The sequence below is a fragment of the Rhineura floridana genome, chromosome 7, assembly GCF_030035675.1.
Source record: "Rhineura floridana isolate rRhiFlo1 chromosome 7, rRhiFlo1.hap2, whole genome shotgun sequence".
NCBI classification, from domain to species: Eukaryota; Metazoa; Chordata; class Lepidosauria; order Squamata; family Rhineuridae; genus Rhineura; species Rhineura floridana.
The window spans coordinates 149,910,610-149,918,340 of record NC_084486.1 but is presented as its reverse complement, the minus strand read 5'-3'; positions in this window follow the sequence as shown (position 1 = coordinate 149,918,340).

The window sequence follows — 7,731 nt, the reverse complement described above, 5'->3', positions numbered from 1 at the left end:
TGGGATCTACTTTAAACTGCTGTGTACACACAGCCTAGATCCAGATTGACATTCTGTAGTGAGTAAACACAAAGAAGGTGCCATGAACTACAGCTCCCCAAGTGCACTGTGCGTCTGCTTGCAAAACACTCCCCTGATGTCACTCTTCTGTTACAGGTAAACCCAAGCCCAAAGTTTCAATATCTGTGGGATGTATTTAGCAAAGGCTGTTGGGTCCTGGCCACTGATGGGCATAATCCAGGTTTTAGGCTGTTCCCTCCAGAGCTGTAGATTGGGGGGGGGGAGCTGGTGATAAAGAGGCCAACCCACAGAAACAGCCCCTATAAGAAAATGTGACTTTTTTAAAAAGCCCTTTACATGTTCCGTCTACTTACATGGGAACAAAACACATATTACAACTTTTTTAACAAGCCTTGTAAACCACTTAATAAAAAAGTATAGAGTGATATAAAATACAGGAAAATACCAAATAAAATCAACAGACTTTACAAACATGATAAAGTTATCAAAATACAGATGAAATTGTCATTTAAAATCAAATGTACATAATAAATTACATGTCTGGGTAGGCTTGCCTGAACAAAATAGTTTGGAGCAGGTGTCAAAAGCAACACAATGAAGGTGTCTGCCTAATAATATAGGCAGGGCGTTACAGAGGTTAGGTACTACCACACTAAAAGATTGATTCCTCGCAAGTGCAGAAGAAATGTTATATGGAGCTTGAAAAAGTGCCAGTTCCACAGATTGAAGTGGTTGGATGGGCACGTATGAGACAAGACAATTCTTCAAATAAACTAGTCCCAAGCTATTGGGGGCTTTACATACTAGTACCAACTTTTATTTTGATAAAAATTATCTCCAGCCCATGATTCTTAAGTTCTGCATGAATATTGTTCCGAGTGAAGGAGACTGCAAGCTAAACAATGTTTTTTCTTACCAATTTTTTTACTCCAGATCATACATAAGATGGATTGATACCAGATTTGTATCCCTATTCCCTATCTCTTTTATTGGTTCCCCCCAAAACAGCTCACAACATTGGTAAAAAATCAACACAACACAATAGTTCCATTCAAACTGGAATGTTCCTTAGCAATTTTATATCTACACCAGTGGTTCCCAACCTGGGGGGCGGGACCCCCAGGGGGGCCACAAAGTAATCCAGAGGGGGCCATGAACAGTAAATAAATGAAATATTATTTTTTAAAGAAGTCTTCACTCCCTCGACACTGCATGCTTCCCACTGGCGCTGCAGATGACACCTCCCCCTTGCTCCAAACGAGAGGGGACTCCGCCTTTTGCTGAAGCGCCAGAGCGTCTTTCAGGCGCACTAAGGGCAGGCATTTGCCTATAAAATACATGGCAGATGCCAAAGGAGGCTGAGGGTGGAGCTACCAGGAAGAAGAGGGGATTATTATCACTGATTCCCGTCTCCTTGCACTGCCGCTACTGGCAACGCCCTTACTTAGAATGAGAGGAGAGGGCTTTTTGTGAAGCAAAAAGAAGCAAGCCTGCAAAGAAAGGCTGCTTTCCCCCTTCCTTCCTGGCAGCCAGCCTGCCTCCCTGGAGGGAGGGGGTCACAAAAAATTTTCAGCTTATAAAGGGGGTCCCGTGCTCATAAAGGTTGGGAACCACTGATCTACTCCAATTAGAGATGTAGATGTACTGTCCTCAAGTCGATTCCGACTTATGGAGACCCTATGAATAGAGTTGTCATGAGGCTGAGAGGCAGTCACCCAGTGAGCTTCATGGCTATGTGGGGATTTGAACCCTGGTCTCCCAGGTCGTAGTCCAACACCTTAACCACTACACCACACTGGCTCTCTCTACACCAATTACTATTTGTATAATCTGGTTTTCTTTGGTGCCTGTAGATCTATGGAGCTCAACAGAGGCCAGCATCACCTTGGAAAAAAGTTAGTTGCGGCAGAATATGCAATAGGCCTGTATGTCATTGGTTGGGTAAATTCCCTGCCCATTATGACATCACTAACTGCCAAGGGCACTTGGCCTCAACGTCTGGCTTGCCTGGTTCAGTTGCTGGCAGTCCTGGGCTTGACTGACCCAGTGGTGTTCAGAGCAAACCATCCATTGGATTGACCAGCACTTATTCTTTGGCAATCTTTCCAATTAAGAACCTTTTAGACCCAATTTCCCTTTTGACTGTTTGCTAATTTAGCTTTGAAACTGGGATTTACAGGGGGGGGGATCCACCCTTGGTCCACCATCCAAGATTGGGAGTAAGAGCCCTCCCCTGCAAAAAAAATATAGTTCAGCAGGTAAGATACAATCATATTCTCATTGAGTTTTCATTACTTTTCAAAAGATACAAGATGGTTTTTAGACTCGGTTGTTGGTTTGTTTCATGAAATTATAGCCCATCTTTCCCATAAAGAAGCCCAGCAAAATTACCATTGCAAAAATAGTTAAAACAATTTAGTAGAAAATCATAAACATGAGACTTGGTGTATGGAAGATGGTTCTTGATGGAAGGTTGGGAAGCTAGATTTCCTCTCCTCTCCTGCATTCTGACGACTCTGCCTTCAAGGTCTTGCATTGGTGGACGCATTGGTGGGATATGGAAGCTGGGAATTTGCCCCTCTATTGCTGACATTTCGGGGGGAGTCTTCATAGGGCTGGCCCTACCATTAGTCCAGTTCTGGTCTCTGCACTCCAAGAAGGATGCAGACAAACTGGAACAGGTTCAGAGGAGGGCAACAAGGATGATCAGGGCACTGGAAACAAAGCCCTATGAGGAGAGACTGAAAGAACTGGGCATGTTTAGCCTGGAGAAGAGAAGACTGAGGGGAGATATGATAGCACTCTTCAAGTACATGAAAGGTTGTCACACAGAGGAGGTCTGGGATCTCTTCTCGATCGTCCCAGAGTGCAGGACACGGAATAATGGGCTCAAGCCAGATTTCGACTGAACATCAGGAAAAACTTCCTAACTGTTAAGAGTCATACAACAATGGAACCAATTACCTAGAGAGGTAGTGGGCTTTCCAACACTGGAGGCATTCAAGAGGCAGCTGGACAGCCATCTGTCGGGAATGCTTTGATTTGGATTCTTGCATTGAGCAGGGGGTTGGACTTGATGGCCTTATAGGCCCCTTCCAACTCTACTATTCTATGATTCTAGGCAAAGTGAGGCAGCCAGCTTGGGTGGCAGATGTAACAAGAGGGAGGAGGGCTGTCTCTTGCTCACAGCCTGCCCCGTGCCCAAAGCCAGTTCCTGACATCAGTGGGCTCTTGGCATGATGCTGACGATAAAATACCAAACAGAACATTACAAAATATCAAAATAAAACATTACAAATGAAAATCAAATATAAAATCCAATAAAGATTCCCATTGACAGTAGCATAATTAACAGGGGATGTGTCTCTTAAACATAAGAAGCATACATAAAAATAAAACACAATCATACCTTTAAAACACCATTAGCAATTAAACAAAACAGACATATAAGATGCTCCTGCACTTGCAGCTAACAGTAACCTCTCCCAGCTGCATCTTGAGCATGCCTCCACGTCCAAACCTCATTCTCACGCATCCCCACCTACCATACCCATAACACAGCTAATCCCCAGCCAATCATGTGACACAAAGCAAATTTCTGATGGCTAGTGATGGGCGAGAAATTCAATTCAGTGGTGCATTTCAGGCTGAATCTATCAAATTCACACTTTCCCAAACAATTTGAGAACCAAAAAACAACCATCCTTCAAAATTCACACATTTAAATTTTGCAATGCAGTTCACAACCAATGTTTATTTTAAGAAGCATATGTTACGGGAAAGTGTGCATAAAAATGAATAAATGAGTGAAAATAACATACAAAAAATTATATGATGAGAAATGGCTTGCAAAAATGTGTATATTAGACAAAACTGCATACAAAAATGTGTTCAGTAGGAGAAATTCACAGTAACGTGCTGAAAATTTTTCATAACGATTTTTTTTAAAAATCACGAATTGCTGCAGAAACGTGGAGAACTGAATTTAAGATTGGAAAATGAGAGAACTGAAATTGGTAGATCTTTCCATCTCTACTGGCAGCATTAAGCATAATTTACAACCAGCTCATTCATTCACCTCCATCAAGGGCAATGCAGTACCATACAAACAGCAGCTTGACCAATGTCCATGCCCTCCGGTCCCATCTCCCACCCGGGGAGGGCCATACTCAATATGTTCAGTCTCTCTTGAGTGATCTTGGGCAACTTTACAGCGCACACACACACACATACACACCACACAAATGACTACCAAGACTCACAGCTTCCCATCAGCTTTCTAGGAGGGTCACAGGGCCCAGCCATACCTAACCACAAAAGCCACATTTTCCATAATTTGGTTTATTTTATTTATTTGTTAGATTTTTATACCGCCCCACTAGCATAGTTCTTGGTGGCCTCAAGAACCATACATGTCCTGTTTGTGGTTGGATTCTTGTGAAAACCCGATTATCTAGCATCCATGCATGTGGGCTTCCCCCCCCTCTAAATTGCTTTAGCATTGGCCACTCCCCTAAGTCCACTCCTTTTCAGTGATTGGTCCATAACGGTCATTTGCTTTTTGCGTGGTTCTTCGGAAGAGTGCAGAAACTTACATCTTTTTTCTTCATTCCCACACATGCGCAGGTTTGTGGATGTGTGCTATTAGGTGGGAAGGAGACGGGGGGGTTGGCAAATGACGGAGGAACACCCACGGACTGCCTATTGCAGGAAAGTCAGTGGCATTACATCCGAGCAATGATTATCGATACCGGAAAGCATATCGGTTTTTTGGTGATATTTCTAAAGTGGATTTGTGAACGTGAAAATCCGTACTAGTTTGCAATGTCATATGGACAACGGTGAATTAATGAGGATACAAAGCAATAATATTGCAGATTATACAGTCATATCAGCGGACTCACAGTCAGCCCCCCAAATGCTGATACACTAAAACTCAGACTCTCTGTGGGGCCCTCTGTGGGGTAGTCTGGAGGGGACCTAACTAGAGATAGTTGCAAATTTTTGGGGCCCCCAGTTGTTGCTGGACTACAGTCCCCACCATTTCTGGCTGCTGGTCATGGTGGCTGGAGCTGATGTCAGTTAGGACATATAGCTCCACAAAGTGGGACCAACCCCCTGTCCAAACATTATGGTATAACAAAGTCACAAACAGTATGGAAGGTGGGATCTTGTGTAACCGCCCCAATACCATCATGAGCGCAAATCAACATGAATGCACAATAAAAAAGATGTCTGGAGGAGCTCTGGTGCAATTTAATGCACTGCTTTTCCTACAGTTTGCATATACTGTGGCGTTGATGTTCCTCTCTGTCTGAAGTGTTTCTCCATTTTAATGGAAGACTTTTGATGTAGCTGTCTAGGGACCCCCCCTTTTTTCTTAAATAGTGGTTTACAACAATAAAATCATTTATAAAATACATAAATACACAACACTTTGATTAGAACATCCTCAATTAAAATATGCAATAAAACAAGCCAATTAAAAAGCATGACAATTCAAACTATTTAACAAAACAGTTAAACAATAAAATCAGAAGTTCAAATTTAGGGGTGTGGGTGTCTGCAGGAGCTGGCAGAGTGCCAATACTGATGGAGCCTCATGTATTTCATCACCTCACCTGTGTAGCAGCTAGATGGCACCGTGGAGACTCAGAAAGAACTTCAAACTCCACGTTAAGTCTGTTTAATTGCACAGTGTGACATTCCCATCAATCCTAGCCCTCATCTCAGACCTATTTGCCATTCACACATGAATGTTATCACGTATTGATGTAGTTCCATCGATGCACATGGCACTTTGCAGAGTAACTAAAAAAGATTCCTCTGCTTGAGCAGCTTACAATCTAAAATTTGAAAGAGGGAAGGGCTATCAAGGAAAGGGAGAAAGAAGGTGGAACTCAGGGGAAGAATATTCAGCTAAATGTTGGTTTGCTTAGTCTTACTAAGAGATGAGGAGAAAGGGGATTGTGCCAAATTTTTGTGGCTGTCCAAAAACTCAAAAGAGACACTGTACACAGTCAACAGTGAAGTGGGAGCATATCTGTTTTCACAACTTTCCTCTGGACTTGTTAGCATTTATGTGCCAATGCCGACATTCTCTCAGCAGTGCCTCTTTCTAAATGGATCCGAGAACATACTGGGGAGAGTCTTCGCTGAAAGAGCGTAGTGATGCTAACTTAGAAAAGGTGACCAGCTCGGTGTCTTCACCCATACATGCAGGTAAGTTCCAGTACCTCTTGTTCATGAAGTGGCCACATGGTGCTTCATTCCAGATGGGCGTTTATTGTGCCGTCCCTCAGAATGGAAAGCCATTTTGAAGCCTCTTTTTATTCTCTTGCCTACAGCATAGCACATTCGTCTTAATCGCCTGCACAACTCATGACGTTGCACGATGAAGCTTTCACTACTTGGCCTTTGCACATTACCCTCAGCCCACCTCAGGAGAGCAGGCTGAAGTGTGCAAAACATGCACCATTTCAAAACCTACGCAAACTATTCCGACAACTCATTTCCTTTTTTGCAAGCGTGATATAAACTGAGCAGGACAATCAGCAGCCAGCTACAGGCAAAGGAGAAATGAGGGTTGGGTCTAGTCCAGCATTCATAAAAACAGACGTGTCCTGCAGCATCAGGCCAAAGACCAATCTAGTCCAGTATCTTTCTCACAGTGACCAACCAGGGCCGCTTACCCTGGCCTTGACACCCAGATACTGTTGCACGCCTCCCCAGTCTCCGAGCCATGAGATTCCAGGGGTCCCTGCGCTCGTCCAGGGTTTGGTTTCCTTTGGGAAGAAGGTCAGCGGAGAGTGTGGTGTCTTTATTAAATATGGTTTATTTATTTACACACATTCCAACCTGAGCTTAGGATGGAGGGGTTCAAGGCATCAGCAGTCTAATATCCAACTTTTCCATCAGGGTTACAGGAGGCATCCTAAAGCCATCGTGCAGAGAGCCAACCTCTCTGCCTGCCTCCAGTTCCCAGCCATTCTCCAACACAACTCTAAACACACTAAAAACACAAACATCTCCTAGCTGCCATGAGGCTCACCTGAAAAGTTTCAATGACAAAAGGGTCTTCCTGGCCCATTCACCAGTTGCTGGGCGCCTCATAGACCCATTAACAACCTGGCCACGCTATTAGATTAACAAACAAAACTCATCTGGCCAGCAGAGCCAGCCCCTCACCCCAAGGCACAGGATTCCGAATCGGAGGCTGGAAGGGGACTCACAGGAATCATCCATTCCAGCCCCCAAACTCACAACAATATGTATTTTAGGACCCTAGATCTCTTGATTGAAGTCTAAAGTTTTTAAATATTGTATTTTAAACATTGTATTTGAAATTGTTATAAGCTGCCCTGGGACCTCATGGTGAACAAGTAAGGAACATTGTTGTTGTCATTACCTATGGGAAGCCTACAAGCATTCTCCCCACCGGTGATTTCCAGAAACTGGCATTCAAAGGCAAACGGCCTCCAACAGTGGAGGTAGAACCAGCAATGTAGTGGCAAATTCAGAAGTGGAAGGGTCCCTTCACAGCCACACCCTCCCTCATCCTCTTTTTTTTTGCTGCTGGGTTGAGAATTAGATCCTTGTTAATGCCTTCTCCCACAACAACAGTCGTCCCTAGGAGCCAATAAGCATGAAAGGGGAGAGTGTTAGCTACTGAGAAGTCTTCTGAGAGGCTGAGTCACCTCCTCTCACTCT